The 23,057-nt window shown below is 46.2% G+C and overlaps 1 non-coding gene across 1 annotated transcript; it reads left to right on the top strand.

The window, feature by feature from the left end:
* Positions 1 to 21,807: 21,807 nt before the first annotated feature.
* On the top strand, positions 21,808 to 21,931 carry LOC115932348 (small nucleolar RNA SNORA25). The gene has a single exon (XR_004068637.1). It is a non-coding gene; the product is annotated as a small nucleolar RNA SNORA25 (small nucleolar RNA).
* Positions 21,932 to 23,057: the final 1,126 nt, after the last annotated feature.

Here is a 23,057-nt window from a genome sequence, read left to right as displayed (position 1 = left end):
CACTCAGTCATCCTACAAACATGCAGTGGCACTTGCTCTGAGTGAGGCACCCAGCAAGGCCCCCAAGGGAAAAGAGGAAAGGAAGACCCCCTCGGAGGTACTGTGTGCTCATACACAGCCAGTCTGCTAGGAGAGGCCCTGGGCTTCTCTAGGAGGAGGAGGAGAGGAGCAGCTGGGGTAGGGGAGGCTAGGCCAAGCCCATCAGGTGGAGAAGCAGGTGGCTGTTCCTGAGGCCTCAAGCCCATGGACTGCCTTGAAGCCCTGGCCTCACCTCCTGGAGGCTTAGCTATACTCCAGCCTTTGAGGTCAGTTCTGGGGGATGGGACTAGGGCCATGTAAGCAGGCAGAGAGGGGAGACAGGTCCTAGGCAAACAGGAACAGCCAGGTATCCCTTGTGGCAGTTGCTTCTACCCAGAGGGTGGCAGGGGAGTGCCTGCAGGGTAGAGTGGTGTACTGGCAGGAGTCCCTATAGGACCTCCATGTGAGGGGCCCTAACGTCACTGCATGCTAGTCCGGCTTGGCTTAGAGAGTCCACTTAGAGGACTTCAAGCTCCACAGGCCACGAACGTTGTTATGGTTTGGCTGTGTCCCCACTCAAATCTCATCTTGAATTGTAGCACCCATAATTCCCATGTGTTGTGGGAAGACCTGGTGGGAAGTAATTGAATCATGGGGGCAGGTCTTTCCCATGCTGTTCTCACAACAGTGAATACATCTCATGAGAAATGATGGTTTTATAAAGGGGAGTTCTCCTGCACACTCTCTCTTGCCTGCCGCCATGTAAGACATGCCTTTGCTCCTCCTTCACCTTTTGCCATGATTATGAGGCACCCCCAGCTATGTGGAACTGTGAGTCCATTAAACCTCTTTCTTTTGTAAATAACTCGGTCTCAGATATGTCTTCATTAGCAGCTTGGGAACAGACTAATACAAACATGAAGTCTATAGTAGAAAGTGACAGAATTTCAATCTGCTCAGAGGGTAAGCATTTGGGATTATTTACCCAAGAGAGAAGGAGGAACTTAAGTGACTTGGTTATCATGATTATTTTTAAGGTGTTAAGCTGACAACATTAACTTGAATGGTCCTCACAGCAACCCTATGAGAGGAGCAGGGCAGAAACAGCCATCCCATTATGCAGGCAAAGACAACAAGGCACAAAAGGTTAAGGTCCTTGCTGGCCACTCACTTCATCAGTAGAGGAGTTGGGGTTTGACCCCAGTGTTTCTGTCCTTGGTCCAGGGTCCTTGCTCAACCAGCCTGCCTCTCCTTACTTCATGGGTCTAATGGGGGCCCCACATTAGGGGGACTTTGAGAGCAAGCCCATGATGGTGAGCGCTCCAGCTGCTCCAGGCAGCCCTTCTGATGAGGGGCCAAAGGAGGGAGCAAGGGGTGGGGCAGGCTCTGAGTCACTCCAGGCCTGCACAGCCCACCAATCTCTCACCCCCACTCCTAATCAAGGTGCCCAGAACCCAGTAAGCCTGGAGCTTGAGTTCATTTATCTTATCAGGCATTGGCAGGGGCAGCTTGGGGAGCTCAGAGGCCTCCTGGCTAGGGGAGGATGTCCAGGTTCTGTGACTCTCAGTGTGCCCCTAAGAAAATAAATCCATTAAAATGATTTCTTTTTCCTTCCAACCAAGAAATGAGGTTCATAACCCATCCTTGGCTACCAGAGAACAGCCCTCTCCGAATTCCTTCCCTACCTTGGTTACAGCTGTTAAATTGGTCATTTGGGTTTCACAGGATGAAAGTCTGCCCTGCAAAACCTGTGGTTGGGCCTGGTTAACTCACTGGCTCAGGCCTGAGAGAAGGGTGGAGAGAGGCTTAGCTTCCCACTGGCTGTCTTGAGCACAGATGGAACTTGCCTGGATAGAGCACTGAGAAATGCTCTCCCTTGATCACCGGAGAGAGGTTGGATGGCTCAGCTGAAACCCTGCCCCTCTGCTCCAGAAACTTCCTGATGCCCTGCCTCCCGAGAATGGCTCTGGTACAATATCACATTCATTGAGCATCTACTCTGTGCCAAATATTTTACATATCTCATTCAATTCTAACACAGTCCTTCAAAAGAGATATTATCTCCACTCTAAAAATGAGAAATCTGAGCATCAGGGAAGTTAGGTTAACTTGTCTGGTCAGGCAGCTAGTGAGTTGCAGAACCATGGCTTGGATCTATTGTAATCTCACCACAGTCCCTTCAGGTATGTGTTGTTATCAACTTTTCATAGGATAGGAGAAGAAATTGGGACTCAGATAGGCTCATTATAGGCCAATTATGCTTGCCCAAGGCAAGCAACTCCCCAGCGTATGTTTGTGATCTTATCTCTCTGCTCTCCCAGGCAGGCTGATTCCCTCACCCCATATTTAGTGGGGCCTCCATGCTTTTGCTAGGTCTCCTCCACTCAACACTCTTCCCCAGCCCCATCTTCTCAGCCAACTCTCTGAAGCTGGAGCAGGTATATTTTCCCAGTCCAATGCACAATGGCTCCCTCCACAAAGCCTTCCCTAGCACTTGGGACCATGCTGACCCCATGCTGATCATCCCTTCCTCCCCTTTCCAATCTCCAACCACATTTACTGACCATGAGGGCACTTCATTGTTGTCTGTTTATGCATCTTCTTGTTTTGCACATGTGTGCCTTGTTTCTGCCCACTCTGGTCTTCCCTAAAGAATAACAACCAATCATGAGAGATGTCTCATTGCTTACAGCCCTGAGATGTCAACTCTAGATTCTATAAGTGTCTTCACAGTGGAGGCCACATTCATGCATCTGCCACAGCATCTAGCATAGTGTCAACCACAAACAGAGTGTTGAATAAATTCCACACATCTGTATGTTATTGTTCAAAGCATTTGAATGTCCCCTGTCTTGATGCATCCTCCTGAGAACAGTGTGAGGTGGTGTCCAGGCTCTGAGGGGCTAGTGCTGTAGCTAAGGTCAGTGGGAGACCCGGACCAGGACCCAGATTTTCTGATCCTGAGTCTAGGGCTCTTTCCTCTGCTCAGGCCACAGATAATCAACTGTTTCTTGGAACATGTTCCAATCAGCTTATTTTCTCCACTGTTCCTTCTTCCACAGAGCCATGAGAAGGGAGCCTTCCTTGTTGACAGTGTTATCAGACTGGCTCTGAGGGCAGCAGAAGTCAGAGGGCAGGGGTGGTGAAAGCATCTCAAGTGAAGCTCTTAATGAGTCCAGCCACCTGGCTAGGCTGAAGTCCTGTTCAAGAGAGGCCTTTCCCATTTCTCCTCAGGGGTTCTTGGGTCTATAGGGCCCCTGCCCTACTTCACGGCCGTGCAGAGAGCCACCAATAGAGGCAGGTGATCAGTTGCAGATCAAGCTCCAGGTACCCTCAGGATCCTTCCTCTAGCAGGAAGGGGAAGGAAAACGCTCAGAGGCCTGCTACTGCTTCTTCATGAGAAGGAAGAAATAGGCAGAAGTCGGGGGGTGGGGGGAGCGTTTCTGTTGTTGTTTTGCCTGCAGGGTTCCAGGAGGGAACCCCAAGCAGCTCTGCTGTGGATGTCCCCCATCAGACATATCTGGAGATGCTTTGTCAGAAAGGAGGATTCGGTTGCATGAAACCATTCCCATTCTCAGCTAGACAGCCTGTGGGATTTGGGTGCATCCAGGAGACCAGCCCCTTCTCTCTGCTCTAAGCCAACCAGCCAGCCACAGGATCTGACCCCTGAGGCTTGGGAGGATGGTCAGGGTCACTGTGGCATCTTCATGTGATTCAGTGCATCATTTGCACCTCATGTTCCTTCATAGCACCCACTGCACATCCAAGAACATCCCCAGAGAGTCATGGTCATTTTCCATTTCTCCATCTTGTGGCTTATCTGCCATGTGGAGGAGGCCAGGTTGGAGTTAAAGACTGGGGCTGAGTGTGTGACACCTGCTTTTTGAGAGCAGCCCTGGCATAGGCTGCTTGCTCTAAACTCTGTACAGCTTCCTGCCCTGGGAAATGCAGAATTAATTGAATGACATGTGCAGTGATTACGGGAACAAGGAGATGAGTTGGGGGGAGGACTGTCTGTAGATCCTGCCAAGGAGACTAGGAATAAATTCTAACCATCACCTTATACTGAGCTCCCTTAGCAGGTGTCAGTGTAGCAGTCACCTCGTCTATCCCAAATACAGCACCTTACAGCCTGAGCACATACTTTGCAGAGCCAGCCAGAGCCTCTGGGAGGCCCACAAGAAGGCTGCAGCAGTGCTGTAGAACAGCCCACAGCAGTTGTAGCAATGCCATTCCAGTCCATCCCATTCCATTCAATTCTGTATTAGCTCACCACCTACTATGTTCTGGAAAGGGTGCCAACATTATAAGTAAAATAATCTTCAAGTTGATGAAGCTCACTGCATAGCATAGGAGACATCCAAGTATATACAGATAGCATTTCTGGACTTGCAGAGATGATTCTCATTTAAGACATTTGGTAAACTCTGGTGAGAGCAGGGAACATACACTCTCTTTTATTCACCCCTGTAATCCCAGTGCCTGGCACAGAGCCTGGAGCAGAGTAGGTGCTTAATAGATGGTTGGCAAATGAGCAAATGCCTAGATCATCGGAGTTGGACAAACAAGTTCCCTAGAGCTCTGCAGGGAGTTAAGATTCAATGTGCTCTCTGCTGGCCGTCCCCCTGGAACCCCCTGGTTTCCTCTCAGGAGGTCCTCTTCACTTCACCATCTTCTCTCCAACTCACCCCCTCACACTTAGGCTCTGCAGTTTTGCATTCAACACCCTACTCCATGTCCCCAGGCACAAGTTGCCAAAGATAACTAATATTAGCAGGTTAGAGTCAGCACAGATATACTTTAAGATGCTTAGCGGGGCTGGAGAGCCCTAGACAGAGCCGGGTGTATTTTTAGCTCTTTGGGTATCTGGAAAGGTATTGAGATGCAGTCATTGTTACAGACACCCAGGCAAATCAGTATTCTGCTACTGGCCTCCCCATACCAGGCAGTTTCCATTCAGTGTCTCAAAAGCAAGGGTTGCCATGGAGACTGAGTGCCAGGACAACCGAACTTCCTCTCAGGAAACAACAGCACAGGTGGAGCTCTGGGCCAATGGGGATCAAGAAGCTTCTCAGATGGCCACAGCTTTCTCTCCTGAAGGCAAATGATGGCAGAGGTCCCTGGCACCCTCAGAAGGGGTCAGCCAGAAGATGGAGGACACTGTCTCTGGAACTTCATTCAGGGAGGGGTTGATTCTATTTCTCACTCACACTTGCTGTGGACTGCTTTAGTTCTCTTCCTGGCCCTTCCTTCCACAAAGGGATTTGGCCACCCAAGAAGCAGTCTAGAAGCTGCTCAGGGAGGAAGGTGGCAGGGCCATTTTGTAGTAGAGGCCAGTTCTGGCAAACACCTAGAACACAAGCTCTGCATGAGGCTGGGGGAGGCCAGGTCAGTCCTGCAGCCATTAGAATTACAGTAGCCCACTCTTCTGGGTGGCACTGTACAGGACCATCTTATCCTATTCTTGCTATCATCTGGGGAAGCAGCCAAGACAGGTGGCATGATATCCACTTTCCTCCTGCATTCGACAAACATTTCCTGTGTACCTGACATGTTAGACAAGCGAGATGAAAACCCAAGGCTCCAAGAGGCTATGAAACCCACCTACAGTTACAAAGCTATTAAGGGTGGAACCAGAAGAGCACCCAGATCTCTCCAGTCCCTAGATTCAGAGGGATATGACCCCAAAGAATCTGTTAGAGAATATTTAGTGTGACCCTCACACTTCACAGAAAATAAACTGAGGCCCCGAAAGAACACATAACTTGGTCACTCAGAACCTGTAGTGGAGCAAGGCCAAGATTCTTTTGCCCAGTCTTCTCATCACCCGTAGCTCTTCCCAGATATTCCAGCTTTTACTGGACATCACGCTGTGTCAGGCAGTGGATCAGCTAAGAATTACATTTAGTTGTGATTAATGAAGACCTGACCACAGTGACTTAAACAGGGGCTTACGTCTCACTCATAAAAGTCCAGAGGCGACGGAGGCCTTGCTCGCTCCTGGCCCGGTCACAGTGGTTGCAGTGGAAGAAAGACGAGTCTGCAGTGGACGGGAAGCGCCGTTACGCCCCAGTATTACAAGGACAAGCTGAAGGAGGACCTGGGCGTGTGTCTGTTGCAGTCCAACTGTGTGGTCCAGGAAGGAAAATCCCCTCTGCAGTGTTTGAAGAAAGGATACTGCAAAGCTTTGAAATACTCATTTTTTGAGTATAAAAGATCAGTGTTGGATACCAGGTCAAGAATCAGAGGAAGAAAGGGATATTGGTACATTATGTTGAAGCCGAGATGAAAACAACAAAGGATTTTCTCTGGTTATTAACACAAAGAAGCCAAAACAGGAAACATACTTTTTACTACATCTGTTTGGTTGGACCAGTTTTCCCCTCCATGGAACACTGAAGAAAATGAATGAGTTCTGTTTTTGAATATGTATAAAGTAAATGATTCTCTTGATCCAAGTTATTTTTAGAAGAAAAACCTAATTAAACAGTTATGGGTTGGGAGCATAATAAATGTGTTTTCAGAATTGTTCTAAAGCACAGAGAATGGAAAGATTGTTATTTGCAAACTTGACTCTTCAATCGAATTACACAATTTGTACAGGCCACTGATGTGACTGACACAGTTGATAACATGGAGCCTGTCCAGAAGACGTCAGTTGGGAAAGTTTAGGGTAAAACTTTTTCTTTAGTTCAGTCTTTCCTGTCTAGTTTTAAAATAAATTGTGTTTGATTCCCTCCCCCGCCGCAAAAAAAAAAAAAAAGTCCAGGGACCGGGTGCGGTGGCTCACGCCTGTAATCCCAGCAATTCGGGAGGCCAAGGCGGGCGGATCACGAGGTCAGGAGATCGAGACCATCCTGGCTAACACGGTGAAACCCCGTCTCTACTAAAAATACAAAAAAAAAAAAAAAAATTAGCCAGGCAAGGTGGCGGGCGCCTCTAGTCCCAGCTACTCGGGAGGCTGAGGCAGGAGAATGGCGTGAACCCAGAAGGCGGAGCTTGTAGTAAGCCGAGATCGCGCTACTGCACTCCAGCCTGGGCAACAGAGCAAGACTCCGTCTCAAAAAAAAAAAAAAAAAAAGTCCAGAGGCAGGTGTTCCAGGGCTGGTATGGCAGCTCTAACCAAGTCATCAGGGATGCAGCTTTCTTCTAGCTTTCTGCATCACTGTCTTTTGCACACAGCTTTAATCCTAAAATGTCCAAGACTACTGCTGGTGTTTTAGCCATCACATCCACATTTCAGGCAGGAAAAGTGAGAACAGAAAGGAGCAAAAGGACATGACATGCATGCCTGACCTGTCTGCCCCGTTAGGAGTCTTTCTGCAATCTCATCCAAGTTCTACTTATAATCCTTTCGCACTTGCCAGTAAGGGAGGTTAAGAAATGTTGTCTTTTACCTGGGCACATTGCTATGCTAAATGGATTTGAGCTTGTGGTAGGAATGAAGAATGATATTGGGAGCAACCAGAAATTTCTGCCATAGACACTTTCCTAGGCACTATATGGAGATACTATTTATATATCTAGAGTCTGTATCTAGATTTGTATTTCTCCTAAGATTTATGAAGGGTTTTTGTTTCCTGCTTCTTTTTTTTTGAGATGGAGTCTTGCTCTTTTGCCAGGCTGGAGTACAGTGGCGTGATCTTGGCTCACTGCAACCTCCGCCTCCTGGGTTCAAGCGATTCTCCTGCCTCCACCTCCTGAGTAGCTGGGACTACAGGCACACGCCACCATGCCCAGCTAATCTTTGTACTTTTAGTAGAGACAAGGTTTCACCACATTGGCCAGGATGGTCTCGATCTCTTGACCTCATGATCCGCCCGCCTCAGCCTCCCAAAGTGCTGGGATTACAGGGGTAAGCCACAGTGCCTGGCCGTTTCCTGCTTCTTAAAATTGTTCTGTACTTTCTAAATTTTCTTCAGCGTGTATGTGTTGATTTCACAATGAGAGAAAAAAACCCATCCATCCTCCTTCAAATCATTCACACAGATGACTATTAACCTTGCCCAGAGTCACCTAGGCTATGCTGCTTTTACGAGGATGGCACAAAAATTCTTAAAACAGGATTTGAGCAAAATATCAATTCTGTTCAGCTTGAATGAAATCTACCATATCACCCTTTGAGGAGGCATGGAGCAGAAGTGGTGAATCCTCCAAGGCACTGATGAGAATCACAGCTTCATGCACAGCCAGCTCCCCAGCCCTCAGCCTCCCCTCCTCCTGCTCCCATCTCCTCTTGTCTGGGAGTACCTCCCACACAAGGTCTTCTCCACGCTGAAATCCAATGCCCTCAGGGGCTTCTGGGCTGCATGCCCATCTGGACTCAGAGCTGAATAGCAGGGGTGGATGCTGTGGCTCTGCGGGTGAGGCTCAGCCTTTGCACAGCCTGTCACAGATGGCTTTGTTTATTTGTGAATCGGAGGTATCCTCCTCAAGCACCCAGAAGGTAGGTCAAGGACCTGGAGGAGTCTCCTTTTCCCCGCAGTGAACCAAAGGCTGGGCCCAGGCATCCTGACCCCTACTGTCCCCAAGGAAATTGTTCAGGAATAAATCGTAGGCCAGCTCAGCATGTGACTAGGGCACACGGGGAACCCACCGGAACACTTTCTCTCAGTGTGCTGCTTGTCTAAGGCATGATGAACAGGTGTTTGAGAGGGGACGGTGGACAAGCAAGGATCAGTCTTTTCCATATGGAATTGAAGCATGGGTGCTTAATTCATGAGAAGAGCCCAGACATTGATCCTTATTCCAGAATCTTTCCTCCCCTTCATCTTACTAAATGGACATCAATTTTACTTGGGGCTGTAATGTGTTCAGTTGATACCTGATCTCTCAGACTCTCTTGCAGATGTTCACAGTGCTGGACCTTGAAATGTAGGTTCAGGGCTCTGGGAAGGGTATGTGTGCCTGCAAAGAAAGGCCCAGGAGGCTGCATTTGGCCTCACCCTTCCCCTTCTTCCCGCCTGGAGGAGGAGATGCCTGGGAATGAAGCAGCTGTCTCACACTCCTGAAAAGGAAAGCTCCATGCTAAGATGGTGGGGCAGGAAGCTAGAAGGATCTGAGGTTCTTCTTGACTTTCTTGACAACATCTCTGGACTATCTACTTCCTGATTTCTTGTTACATGACACAAATAAAAGCCTCATTTGGGTAAGCCAGCATGGTTGGGTTTCTAGTACAGGGAGCCAAATACAATTTTAAGTGATGCCTAAACATTGTCAAAGAGGGTGCCTTTTTGTGTGATTGCAGACTCGCCAACCAATGTGCATTTCCTGTCCAGGTTCTGTCCTCAGGCTCACTTCCTCTTAGGTAAGACCTGGCCAGGCTGCATTGTCCCAGCAGAACGCCCAGCAGGCCTGGGCATGCATCTCAGATGAGGCTGAGCTCTTTGACTGTTCATCTGTATTTATCACTATGGGGGAAAGTGAAGAATAAAATACCATGGATTGTTTTTACTCCTCTCAAGAGACAATGTGGAATACAAGAAAATACATCTTGGCTGAGAAGTCCCTGAGAATTAAAAATTTGATCCTCCTGAACTAGGAACAGGGGGGCTTTTCCCTCTCTTTATCAAACCATTTAGGGCATAAGGGTGCTTCCCACTGATAGCCCCATGGATTGCAGATCTTGAAAATCCTTTGGGATCTGTAAGATGTTAGGACTTTGTAAAGAGGAATTGATGATCTTAGACTAGATAGTGTGAGAAAAAAAGGAAATGATGAATATATCATCTATCAGGTTTCAGGTTTTTCTCAATCAACCAACATCTTTTCAAATGCCTACCATGTGTCTATATAACTTTCACAAAATGAACAAATGTCTTTAAAAGATTCCTGCAAAGAAATTCGGGTTGGAGATAATATCAATAGTAAAAGCATAAAAAACAAAAAGAATATTTCTGGGGTGACCCTTTTCTTTCTTTATAAGTTCTTTGTTAGCCACTTTATAAGGCAAAAGCAATGAGAATCCAATCAGATCTGAAAAGAAGTTGACAGAAAAATGCAACATTTAAAAAACAATTCTCTCTTTGGGAGGTCGAGGTGGGTGGATCATGAGGTCAGGAGATCGAGACAATCCTGGCTAACACGGTGAAACCCCATCTGTACTAAAAATACAAAAAATTAGCCGGGCACGGAGACGTGCGCTTGTAGTCCCAGCTACTCGGGAGGCTGAGGGAGGAGAATGGTGTGAACCTGGGAGGCGGAGCTTGCAGTGAGCCGAGATCGCGCCAGTGCACTCCAGCCTGGGTGACACAGCGAGACTCCGTCTCAAAAAAATAAATAAATAAAAAGCAAAAACAATTCTCTGAAACATGGTTGCCATTTATTATTGTTAATGAAGGATATTGTCCTAAGAGTTTTTGTCTTGAGATATTAGCTAATGATAGCAGAAAATTTCCCAATTAGTAAGATATTTAAAAATTAAGCATGTAGACCATGAAGAAAAACTTTCTCAATTTTTTCATTGATGCTTAAAGTCATTACAATGCTTAATCCGGTATTTAACAACATTGCATTAAATCTAATGATAAACATATGCATGAATCCTTTAGTGTTCTTAGTAATTGCAAAACACAAAAAGCCATATGCCCTTAGGGAAACACTTGCTTTTTCTACCATGAAAAATGGCTGAAATAAGACATGAAAAACAATATGGCAATAAAAAATGCAATCTTTTGTCAGCAGGCATTGTTGACAGATGCATAAAAAACATTGCTGAAAAAATTTTAAATGAATATTAGGACAAAGTATGCCTGATGGGAAATCTGCTATATATTTGATTTAAAGTATAGAGATTTCTAACATCTCAGTTAATGGGGTTTGCTACATTTTGTTGAAATACGAGAATTATATGATAAAGCACTGTTTTTGAGCCACTAAAGGGAAGATGAGTGGGAAAAGAGTAAATGACTTCCCTAATAAAAACGCTTTACAGAAAAAGTATTGACTGGAATAAAAAGAGGGATCTGGTGTGGTTACAAAGATAGAACCACACTTAATATTCCTTTACTGGGCAGCAAAGAAGTTAAAGCCATATGTGCACAAAATGCTGTGTTGTCATTGATGATGTTAATTTTATAAAAAGAAGGTCTGTGAAATATAACAGAATTCTTATAACACTTTGAAATGGGATATGGAGTGACCAGGGAGGTCTTTTGATTCCCATAAAGGTTTACCAATTTTCTCATGGCAAGTACTTAAGGTTTATCAGAATTAAAAAGTTACTTGTTTTTCTTATACAAAACAACAAGCACTCCATTTTAAAGGTGATGCTTTATCATCTTTTAAAAATTGATGACATGCTAAGGAAAAAACATTTGAAAACAGATGTCTAGATGGTTCCATCATTACACAATTTTGCCCAAAGCACTGTTTTGTAATACCTTTAAATCTCTCATACCTGTACACTTAAAAAAGGATTGGAAACAAAATTTTCTACCTTATTTTAAAATCTTGTGAATGAGGCCATATGTTTTGATTCCATTTTATTAGAACTATGAAGATATAATTATATAATAAATGCTTATAAAATATAAAGTTATAAAAATATTTCGGTTTGCTTAAAAGAACAGGCTTTGGGCGCTATAGCAATTATGTGATGCTTATTGTATACTGCCTTAGACTTCTGGCTTCTTATCTTGAATGCCTGACCTCAAGCCATCCTTGAGCGCTGGGATTACAGGCATGAGCCGCTGCACCCAGCCAACCTCTGGCTTCTTATGGAGTACTTTGTCTTTTGATGCAACTGGGAGCTCAGTGACTGCTTCTTCTTCTTTCTGTGCCTTTCCTCTTCCCTAACTCCCCCAACCCTACCCTGCCCCAGTGCCTACCTCTTTGATCTGCAGCCGCTGCATTTGTGAAAGTGAATTTAAAGTTCAGGCCAATAGGGAGTTTCCAGTTCTTATATCATACATTTTAAGGTCCATTTACTTGACCTACTCTGGCTCCCAGAAGCCCATAGGATAAGCTCTAATTTCTTAGCAATACAGCTGTCCTTCTGCCTCACTGTCTCTATCAACCTTGTCAAACCCACCTTTCTCCAATACTTCTCCAGAAGCCCTTCCTCTCCCCTACTAAGTGGAGGTCTAGATTTGTGACAAGGTACTTCTTAGGTCCCATTTCTTCAGCCCTGACCCCCTCCTTTTGGTCTTTTCCTCCTCTGAGGGCTTTCCTATAGTGCTTACCTGCACAGTCAGGACTGATAATAGGCATTTGTCGTGATAAGGATGTCCTGTCTTTCCCGCCTGTCAAGCCTTGAGCATCTGTGGTGAGACTCCGCGTAGCCCCATCACCTAGGATAGCCCTGTGAACAACAGACGATGCTGTGCACAGGCCCTGTCAGGAAATGCTCATTGGTGACAGCATGACCTCTGGTGTCTGTTTCATGACCTGTTTGCATCTGTCACTTACACATTTTTCTGTGGTGGAGGGAGTTGCCGTGTGCTGTGGTTCTAGAATGGCTGCCTGCCTGGTGGCAAAGGGAACATGTGGGTCAGCAGTGGTGGGGCTTTTCAACCTGTTTTGGGGACAGCCAGCTATCCTGAGCCCAGGAAACTGAGGGCTGGATGCTGGCTCATCCCTTGGGTAAGAGATACGGTAATAACAGCTGTTCTGGGCCAAAATACATTTAGTGACATCCTGGGAGATTTTGGTGCATGAGGCATGCTTTAAAAATACATGAGAATTTAAGGGTTTTTTTTCCCACACCTGCTGGGGAAACGTGTCCACACATCTAGGCTAATATTAGGGCTGTTTATTTCCTAGGGCTGACATTTCCTTGGCTGTCTAAGATTGCTGCTGGAGATAGAATGACCGATATTCACTTTGGCATCCTTCAGCCAGAAAGGATGATCAAGGTTAAATAGGAGCATGTCTGGGCAACACAGACAGACAGACACCCAGAAATATGTAGGCCACTCCAAACAGGGTCATCATCTGACCCACAGTGTTGCTGGGGCTCAAAGTGGCCCTTACATAAAGGACTCCAGTTTAGAGGGTACATTTCATATGGGAGACTGATTGATAGGTTCAAAAATCCAGTTTTATACATAGAATAAGAAACAGCTCTTCCCGTGGGAAAGACTACTTTGGGGAACAAATTGAGGCCTGGAAGGCAACCAGCCTTCCTCTCTAAAAAAAAAAAAAACAATCTCTAGCAAGCTTTCAGTGAGGTGGGGAGCTGAATGGGGGTCTCCATTTGGGGAGAGTCCTTCTCAAGCATCTCTACCTCTGGGCTTTTTCTCTCCTCTGGGTACAAATCTCCCCCATTCTCCCTGGTCAAATGGATGGGGTGGGGGAATCTCTTTCCCATGTTATTCTTGGTACAATTGAAGAATTCCAAAATGGACTTTGCATACAAAAAAAGAGAAAAGGTGTTTTTTTAACTGAACAGGTGTCTTCTGGCTCCGGGCAGTAAAGCCAAACACTGACATTGGGACTGCAATGAAAGAAACCGAGGCATTTATTGTAGGGCACCAAGCAAGGAGAATTGGGCCACTAATGCTTAAACCCTGAAGTCCTCAGTGGCTTACAGGTAAGAGTTTTTGAAGGCAAGGAGACAGAGGTTACAGGCAAAGTCATAAATCAATACATAGAGTCTGTGCATTGGTTTGACCTAAAAAGGCAAGACATCTCAAAGTGGAGGAGAGAGGAACAGGTCATAGGTGGATTCAAAGATTTTTTTGATTTGTGATTGGTTAAGGAGGCTTTGTCTAAAAATTTGGAAGCAAGCAGAAAAGAATATTAGCTCTGGCTCATGGGCATGGCCTCCTCCAAGCCCTTCAGGAAGAATTTTAGAAGAAAGAACAGAGGTCAGAGTTCAGTCCTTAGTCCCCCCTTATCTGAGGTCGACATGCCAGCAGATCCATTTAGTAGGGGTCCAGGTTTCTGCAAAACAACTCAGGGACATATGTTGAGTTGTTATCTTTAGTTTCTAAAGGGAACCAAACATGACTTTAACTTCCTTGGCTATTGTTTTAAGCCACTGTTACCTTCCTGCTTACCAAGTTGCTTATTTACTTCTCAAGGCTAGCTAGGAGCCTGCAATTTTCCTGGAAGGAACTCAAGATTTTTCTTTATTTAGACCCCTAAGAGGGATCCCTACTCGTCTCTGGAGAAGGAGGGGGAGAAAGAAGGGAGAGAGCTGGCTGGGTGCGGTGGCTCAAGCCTGTAATTCCAGCACTTTGGGAGGCCAAGACAGGCGGATGGCTTAAGGTCGGGAGTTTGAAACCAGCCTGGCCAACATGGTGAAACCCCATCTCTACTAAAAATACAAAAATTATCCAGGCATGGTGGCACCCACCTGTAATCTCAACTACTCGGAGGCTGGGGCGGGAGAATCACTTGAACCCGGGAGGCGGAGGTTGCAGTGAGCCGAGATTGTGCCACTGCACTCCAGCCTGGGCAACAGAACCAAGACTCAGTCTCAGAAAAAAAAAAAAAAGGTGGGGGAGAGTGAAAGAAAATAAAGTACAAAACCACTTGCAATCAAAACAGAATTTATTGATGCTATACTAGTAACTTCTTTTACCCTGTCCCTTCCCCCACACTCTGAGCATCTTCAGAGAAAGATCTCGTTTATAGTGTTCAGGTTCTTCCTAGGCTAGAAGCCTCGGAAAAATAAGTTTACAAGTGGCTGATGAGTGAACAGTAGAACTCTCAGGCTCCCTGAGTTTCCAGCAGCAGAAATAAAACATAAATAAAATAAAATAAAATAAAATAAAATATTCCCCACCCAGAGGATGGCCCCTAGCAGTCAGGTTTTAGGCTGCTAGAAGAGGGCTCCCAAAGGAGCTTTTAGAGAGGGCTGCCCAAGAAGTCATCCAGGCCCCTGTTCCCAGGCAACACTGAGGAACTCTGCACTCCTCTGGGCTGCTTGAGTTTCTTGCATTACAGCAGTACTTATGTCAAAATGTTAACCCTCTCTGGTTTGGAGAGAAAGCCCCAATAGTCATCATCTTCCATTTTAGCACCAGGGAGCCTGTTCTGGGGCCCCGAAGAGGAACTCAGAGCCAGGGAAGAGGCCCTTGGAGGTGGGTAGGACACGGTAGGTCCTGCCCAGCACTAGACCCTCTCCTCCTGAAAACACGGAGAAACTGGGCTGGTGGTGCTCCAGCCCCAGAGAGGCCCCTGGTTCCTTTGTTGACCCTCCCAAGTGACTTGTTGCACCTACCTTCCTACCTTGTTTGTCATTTGTTCATTCATTCATTCTTTCAGCACAGATAGACCCAGCCTACCATGTGATAACATTAAACCTCAGAGCACCGCAGGAATACAAAAGAAATACATGTCGCCTTGTTCCCTTTTCACATAGAGAGCTAGGGACAGGGTGGGGACTGCCTCTTGAAGTTCCATGAAGGCAGAAGAGGCACTGTGGAGCATTTAATAGATGCAGGCATTCTTCTGCTTAAGTACAATTCACCCAATTCCCCCGACAGCTCTGGAAATGGGAGAAATAATGGGCAGGGAAGCAAGTTAAGTGGCTGATCAGGGACACAAGTACTGGCTTTGTGGTAACCAGATCCCAACACTGTTGCATGGGGAGAGAGTCTCAGCTGACTGAAAGGATCAGATATTGAAACATTCATAGCCGCAACACCGAAACTGCACCCTGGAGGGCTGAGTTAGGAGGGGAGGGGCTGGAGTGCAGAACAAACCTAGTCCCACAAATAAATCCAGCCCCAGGACATCACTTTCCTAATGAGAAGCAGCAAGAATTTCTGCAAGGTTTTTGGAAGACCCTTTGGAAACAGTCATTCATTGTTGGTAACCCTCACTGAGTCCTTAGGAACAGCCAGGCTTGCTCTAAGCACTTTACATGGGATAACTCCTTTAGTCTCCCTAGCAACCCTAGGAAGTAGGTACTATTACTATTCTCATTTTGCTAATGAGGAAAGGTAAAACGACTTGCCCAAGGGCACAGAACCTTTAAGTGGCAGGACTGGGATTTGAACCCAGCCTAGCTCCAGCCTCTGCTCCTAGCTATAAGTCTGCCACAGCTGTTGTTGCCATTCTTGATCCAGATCGGCCCCCTTGCTCTTTGTATGGGCCCCATTTCTTCCCCTTAAGTCCTTGGCATCTGTACCCCAAGGGACCCGAATACCAGGAGAGACCTAAAGTCTGTGTTCCCTGGACCCGAGGACCCCGTGCCTTGATGTGCCATTGTCATGGGGATGTTTGCCCCTTCTGATGTCTCCTTCTTAGCTCCTGGTTAGTTCTCTTGAAGCATCCCACTTTCTCACTTTGGCTTGCAGGGCAGGCTGAGCAAACACCATCTGCCAAGGGGCCTGCAGCAAAACAAACTGCAGCAGCCCCAGAGGTCTTGTAGCTTTCATTTAGCAAGCAGCCCGCACGCCTCTGTGGGCAGAACCCTTGGGGAGAGGGCTGCTATTCATCACTTGTTTGGCTGTGGGAGGCTCAGCAGTCTGTGTAGGGTGGGCTTTGCTGGGGAGAAAGGTGCTGGTTTTCTGAGAGCTGAGGAGGCCACTGGGAAGGTTTGGGGCCCAGGAGGGCTGCTGCTGGACTCCAGGTTGCTCAGGATCAACGTCTTTTCTCCATTCTGGTGCAGAAGAACGATGTGCTTGCTTGTTTGCTATTTATACTGCAGTTGCTGTCTAGGGGGTTTTCTTTGAAGGGAATGAATAGACTCTGAGGCTCTAAGTACATTTCTGGCTCAGTGCTGTGCTGCACACACCTCAGTTCAGCTGATACGAGGCCCGTCCTTATTCCCTGCTGCCTCCGTGTCCTTCTGGAATCCGTACATTCCAGATAGCACCACTCCCCAGTGCCTCCACCGCCCACATGAACACACTCCTAAGTACATTTACAATCCGGCTCCTGCTTCCTTCCCTGGCCAGCAAAACTTCATTTCAGCCTCTCTTAGGATTAGGTTATGCCCTTAGCCATCATCTTATTCTGTTCCTTTTAGCAAGATGCGAACCTCTACATTCTGTCATTCTTAATCCTCCTTGCCCCACTTCCTATGTATCTCACCACCAGGAAGGGACTGAAATCGCCTTTGCAGAATTATAAGTAATGAGAGAAATCTAACATGACAGACTCCATCTTGCTTCTAACCTCACAGGCTAAATTGGTTTTTTGCTTATTCTAGTCTGGAGGCCAATATAACTATGAGAGGAATTTGGTTTACAGTTAAACTTTGAGGCCAGAAAAACTGCCCCTTCCTTGTTCAGAGATTGAAGTCGCATTCGTAATACATGGTTAGAATCATGGTAAGGGCTCTAACTTTGCTGAAGAATAGGCATAGTTAAGCAATAACCTGCCATGACTTAGCATGCTTTTCTAGAAGTTTTTTACTACGCCAGAGTCATGTAAGCAGGGGTCACAAGATTTATAACTTCCCCAGCTATTCCTATAGATAACATTACTACTGTGAAACCTAAAGAACTTCCCCATATGTATCTGAGATATTTTTGAGTTTTTTTTCAGATTTGGCATCTTGGCAGACCAAGAGATAGATGCCACCTGGTCTTGAGACCCCCTCCCAGTACCTGACTCAGCTGCACAAAGGCAGCTTTAGACACCCCTGTGATCTTATCCCCTGTCAATCAATTGTTTCAATTCTCCAGCCCCCTGGCTGCCAGAGTGCCTTTAAGAAACCCTAGCCTTGGCCGGGTACCGTGGCTCACGCCTGTAATCCCAGCACTTTGGGAGGCCGAGGCGGGCAGATCACGAGGTCAGGAGATCAAGACCATCCTGGCTAACACGGTGAAACCCCATCTCTAATAAAATACAAAAAATTAGCCAGGCATGGTGGCGGGCGCCTGTAGTGCCAGCTACTCCGGAGGCTGAGGCGGGAGAATGGCGTGAACCCGGGAGGCAGAGTTTGCAGTGAGCCGAGATCGCACCACTGCACTCCAGCCTGGGAGACAGAGCAAGAGACTGTCTCAAAAGAAAAAAAAAAAAAAAGAAAAGAAAAGAAAAAAAAAGAAACCATAGCCTTGGAATTCTCGGGAAGACAGGCTTGAGAAGTTTCTCCCGTTCTGCTCATGTGGCTGGCCCTGAGATTTTTTTTTTTTTTTTTTTTTTTTTTTTTTGAGACGGAATCTCGCTGTGTCACCCAGGCTGGAGTGCAGTGGCGCGATCTCGGCTCACTGCAAGCTCCGCTTCCCGAGTTCACTCCATTCTCCTGCCTCAGCCTCTCTGAGTAGCTGGGACTACAGGCGCCCGCCATCACGCCCGGCTATTTTTTTGTATTTTTAGTAGAGACGGGGTTTCACCGTGGTCTCGATCTCCTGACCTCGTGATCCGCCCGCCTCGGCCTCCCAAAGTACTGGGATTACAAGAGTGAGCCACCGCGCCCGGCCTACCCTGAGATTATTAAGCTCTTTCTTTGCTGCAACAACCTGCTGTTCTCATTGTTTTCTTCAGGGCAGCAGGCAAGAAGAACCCATCAGTCTGTGACAGGGCCATCTTTTCAGAAAGCAAATCTCCCTGGGCCTTCCTGTAGCCTGGTATTTTGTTTTTTTCATTCAGGTTTATTAAAGTGCAATTTACACCAAGTAAAATACAACTCAAGATTTTTGACAGACACGTCAGTTGAGTAACTACCACCACAATCAAGATACAGAACAATTCCATCACCCCAAAACATTCTCTCATATACCTTTAAAGCCAACAACTTCCCCCATCGCCAGCTTCTCACAACCACCAATCTAATCTGTGGTGGTTTTATTTTTCTCCCCTCTGGTTTCACCTTTCCCAGAATGTTACATAAATGAAATCTGGAGTCTGGCTTCTTTCACTCAGAGAGATTCAGCCATGTTGTTGCAAGCAGCAGTAGTCCATTGCTAGGTAGTATTCTGAAGTATGGATGTACCACAGTTTATCAGTTCACCAGTTGAAGGACATTAGAGTTTCAAGTTTTGGGCAATTATGAATAAAGCTGCTATAAACATTCATGTATAATTTTTATGTGAACATATGTTTTCATTTCTCCTGGTAAATACCTAGGAACGGGATTTATGAGTTGTAAGGTAAGTATATATTTAACTTTTTTTTTTGGTTACCAGATCTCAGGCAAGAGGATATATTTAACTTTTAAGAAACTGCCAAACTGTTTTCCAAAGTGGCTGTATTATTTTGCATTTCTCCCAGCAGTGTGTGACAGATCCAGTTATTTTGCATTTTTACAATGTCAGGTATTGCCAGTTTCCCCATTCCAACCTCCCTCCATTCTAAAGATGTGTTACATGGCACTTTTGTGATCTATTTTTGTGCTTCTTTTTCTCAAGTGGCAGTCCTAGAAGGCAGGAAATGGGATTTGTTTATTTCTATATTGCCTACACAGAATATATCAGGGTAGGAGCTCAATATATCTTTAACACATATATGAATGAACACATGAAGCTTTCTAGGTTGCTTGGCAGTTTCTAGAGGACAGAGCTACTGATGCTCCATCCTTCTCACCTGGAAAAACACTGATGTCCGACTGGCTTCCCTTGGTCATGAGCAGTTCCTGATCTACCTCTGTCCTCACCCCTTCTTGAAGTCATGCCGCCCTCAGACTCTCCTCTCTGGGTCCTTTCTGTTTGGATGTTGCCTGCTGCATTGGCCTCATTCCTCTGGAAATAAGCTGAGTGCAGAGAGGACCTTCCCCTCCAGTACCAGGTTATGGTCAGCAGATCCCCCAGGGAACAAGCTACTGGAAAGATTTAAGGACTGCGTGATTAAGAGAGGGAACAGCCATGAAAAACAGTTGCATCTGCCTGAAGATCAAACCAAAGCTAAGGAGTTGGATGAGGCTATACTAATAATCTCAGGGTGGACTTAGAGGCAGCCTGATGACCCTGTCCACATAGGCACTGCGAGTCTTACAAGTTGTCCCCATATGTGTCTACTGAACTTCTTTAGGGAGACAAGCTGCTGACTGGAGGGTGTGAGCACAAACCAGGAGGCTGAGCGAATGACCTTCAAGAAAGGAACAGGTGCAAGGGAGCTGGTTGTGAGGAAGATAAATAGAAGCAGTACGTGCGAGGGAAACAAGGCTACAAAGGTGGGAATGGATTGCCTCCAAAGTGGGCCTGGCTCTTCTCACCCAACCACACTGCATCAGAGGTGAGCAGCCTATCAGGGCCTGAGGTCTGAACACAGGATGCCTGGCCTACCCTCAGTTGCACTGCATTTTTCAGCCCCTGCAGACTGGCTCTGAGGTGGCCTCAATTCAGAGGTACACATTCCAGGACATTGGAGGAGTCTATTGATGTGGAAGATCAGCTCTTCAGTAGATTTAGACCCTGGGGGGCTGAATGGAACCCTCTTGAAAGATCTTTTCAGGAAGGCTTGGAAGCAAATGGAAGGATCCTGAGGATGACAGTTCTGGAGAGGGTAGAAATAGAAAACAAACAAACAAGGAATGACTCTCCAGAGTCAAAGGCATGCAACTCTCCTTGTGTGAACTGGCAAGGGCTAGATGCCACTCAGACCCTGGAGAAACTGAGCAAAGAGAAAAGAGAGGTTAAACCTTCAGAGGTGGGAAGGTTGTGAGAGTTCAGGGCATATTCCTGGAGGTGAGTATAGCTGAGCACTGATGGTGTGGTTGGGTGAAAGCTGGATAACAGAAGGTCAAGAAGAAAAGAGCACTGAAGATCATCTACTCCAAATTCCCTCTTTATACAGGGGAGAGATCTGAAGCTTAGGGTGGGGAAGGGATAGCCCACAGTTACATTGCTAGTTAGTAGTAGAGCTAAAACTGGAACCCAAGTCTCTGGACTCTTAAGAGTAGTTTTGAATCCTGGCAGCTCATTAGAAAAATCTAGTCTAGAAAATTTCTCTTAAAGAGCAAAAAGGTAAGAATGGGAAGCAAGACTCATGTGAACCCAGATCTGTTTGGACTGGTTTATTCTTATCCCAAATACCTGCACTTGTGTAGCCTCTGATTACAGGGGCTTAAGCTTGTGAGTTCAGTGCCAGCAGACAACTTTCTCATTCTTTAGAAGGCCATTCCAACAAAAAGTGGGCTAGCTGCCTCTGGAAACATTTAGGTCCAGTTTTGCTAGGAAGCAAACAATCATGTGGGGGCTGTTTCTATTGCAGGGTAGGAAAGAAGGGGGTTGAGGTGTGGGGTTGGGGAGGAGACTGTCCCCATCTCACGCTTTGGGAATCTTCCCTCTTGCTGCCAACTGTACAGTGACTCTGAAAAGCATCTGAAAGAGGAGGAGGAGGAGGCTCCATTCACACATGAAAGGCTAAGACTCACTTAGGTTATAACACACACTCACCCATAATTACCCCATATTCCTCTAAATTGTCCACACCATGATGGACAGATCCCCCCTTCCCGCCACAATTTTCCCTAAAGCTGTGGACCTCTGATGACCTCGAAACTGATCTAACATAGTAATTTTGTTCTGGGGTACCTGGCCCACTCCATCTCCTTCTGTGATGATCTGTCTCGGATTGTAAGCCCTACTGAAGGGACCAGCTGGACTGCCTTATGTGTTCTATGTGACCATCCAGCTACAGCTGGTTGGACCAGAATCAGATCCTGTCTCAATGTTGAACAATCTATTGGCTGGTCAGCAGCCAATCAGATTCACCCTCTTGAAAATTTCAAGTATGTGCTGCACAGCCAGAATGCAATCAGAGCTCAAAGGTTACTGAGGGTTGGGAACTTTACCTACAATCAATGCTGTAAACAGGCTGAAGTTATTAAGAGGCAGAGATGCTTCTTGAACAAGCTGCAGAGAGAAAAATGGCCCAAATGTATAAACAGATGAGACCATAGAGACACCATAGAGGCCCCAGAGAAAGAGAATCAAAGACAGGGACTATAAGTCATTTCAAAGAGGGCTTGGATGGCTATGAAACCAGAGCTCTTAAGGTTATAATAAGATTGAAATTTTCCATAGGATGCTGTAGTCACACAATAGTGCTGTTTTCTTGAGGAGACAGAAGACTTAGCCACTCATAATCATGACATCTTATTCATAATAATCCATGATTGGAGGTGTGGGAAAGTGAATAGGTATCTTATAGTTAGGGTGAGAGAGGAAAAGAGAAAAAGAGGGGGTGGGGAGAGAGAGAAAGAGAGAGGATACCTTGAGCCCTAACAGTTCAGATTTCCGATTCAATTTTCAAAATGATACTGGCTGCACTTTATTTCCATGAGCTGTCTTAGGACCTTACAATGACTACCTCGTTCATTTTGGTTTGCTTTTCTGTCCTTTGCATGCAGTAAATTCATCCTAAAATTCATTTATCTAAATGTAATCTGATTTCCTTGTATTATAAAAATGCTCACTCCCAAGTCTCCAAGGGATAGTCCTGGAGGTGGTTGTGGTGTCTATCTAAATCTCCGCAGTTCCCCTGACAACTGGCCTTGGCAGAATGAAAGACCATTAAGAAGCTGAGCAAGGAGAGGAAGGAGGATAGCTTCACCTCTGTAACTGCGTATAATGTTTCCTGGAGAAAAATGAACCCAGGAGCTGAAAGAGGGCATCTAGTTAGAGCTACAGAGTGCCTTTCATTGACCTGGTGTGGTCCCTAGAGAGAAAGTGCTGTGTGTTTCCTCAACTGGTTCCTTTACTCATTTATTGTACATAGATATGGGCCTGACCCTGGGCTTGGTGCTAAGGAAGCAGATAAATACAACACTAAACCCTCACTAAATCATGAGTTTCTTCTCATGGTTTAGTGGAGACACTTTGGCATTCTATTGGTACTGCAACAAAACAGTCTGCCTTCTATGAGAGTTATTTATCTCTGTGTCAGTCTCTTCTTTGAGACGAAGAGTCTGGAAAGAACAGACACCCTGGGTTATCATCTCTCCTTCCCTCCGCTGAAACTAATGCCGAGCCTGGCACTCAAAAACTGACCGGAGAATTGGCTACCAGGTTTGGGCTGTGGATTTGAACTGTGTTGCTCCTCCCTGCCCACTGATGGCCACCCTGGCCCTCTCCAGCAAATCATGGAACTATGTGCTCCTGGTCACAGTGGGAGGCTAAGGAGCATTGAGGAATGTGGGTGAAACCACTCAAATTCATTTTGGGGGAAGAGCTCAAAGCACATGCTCACTGGATATG

This window comes from Gorilla gorilla, chromosome 1, assembly GCF_029281585.2.
Source record: "Gorilla gorilla gorilla isolate KB3781 chromosome 1, NHGRI_mGorGor1-v2.1_pri, whole genome shotgun sequence".
NCBI lineage: Eukaryota > Metazoa > Chordata > Mammalia > Primates > Hominidae > Gorilla > Gorilla gorilla.
Note: the sequence above shows the minus strand (reverse complement) of the source record. Positions and strands in the feature narration are given on the sequence as shown.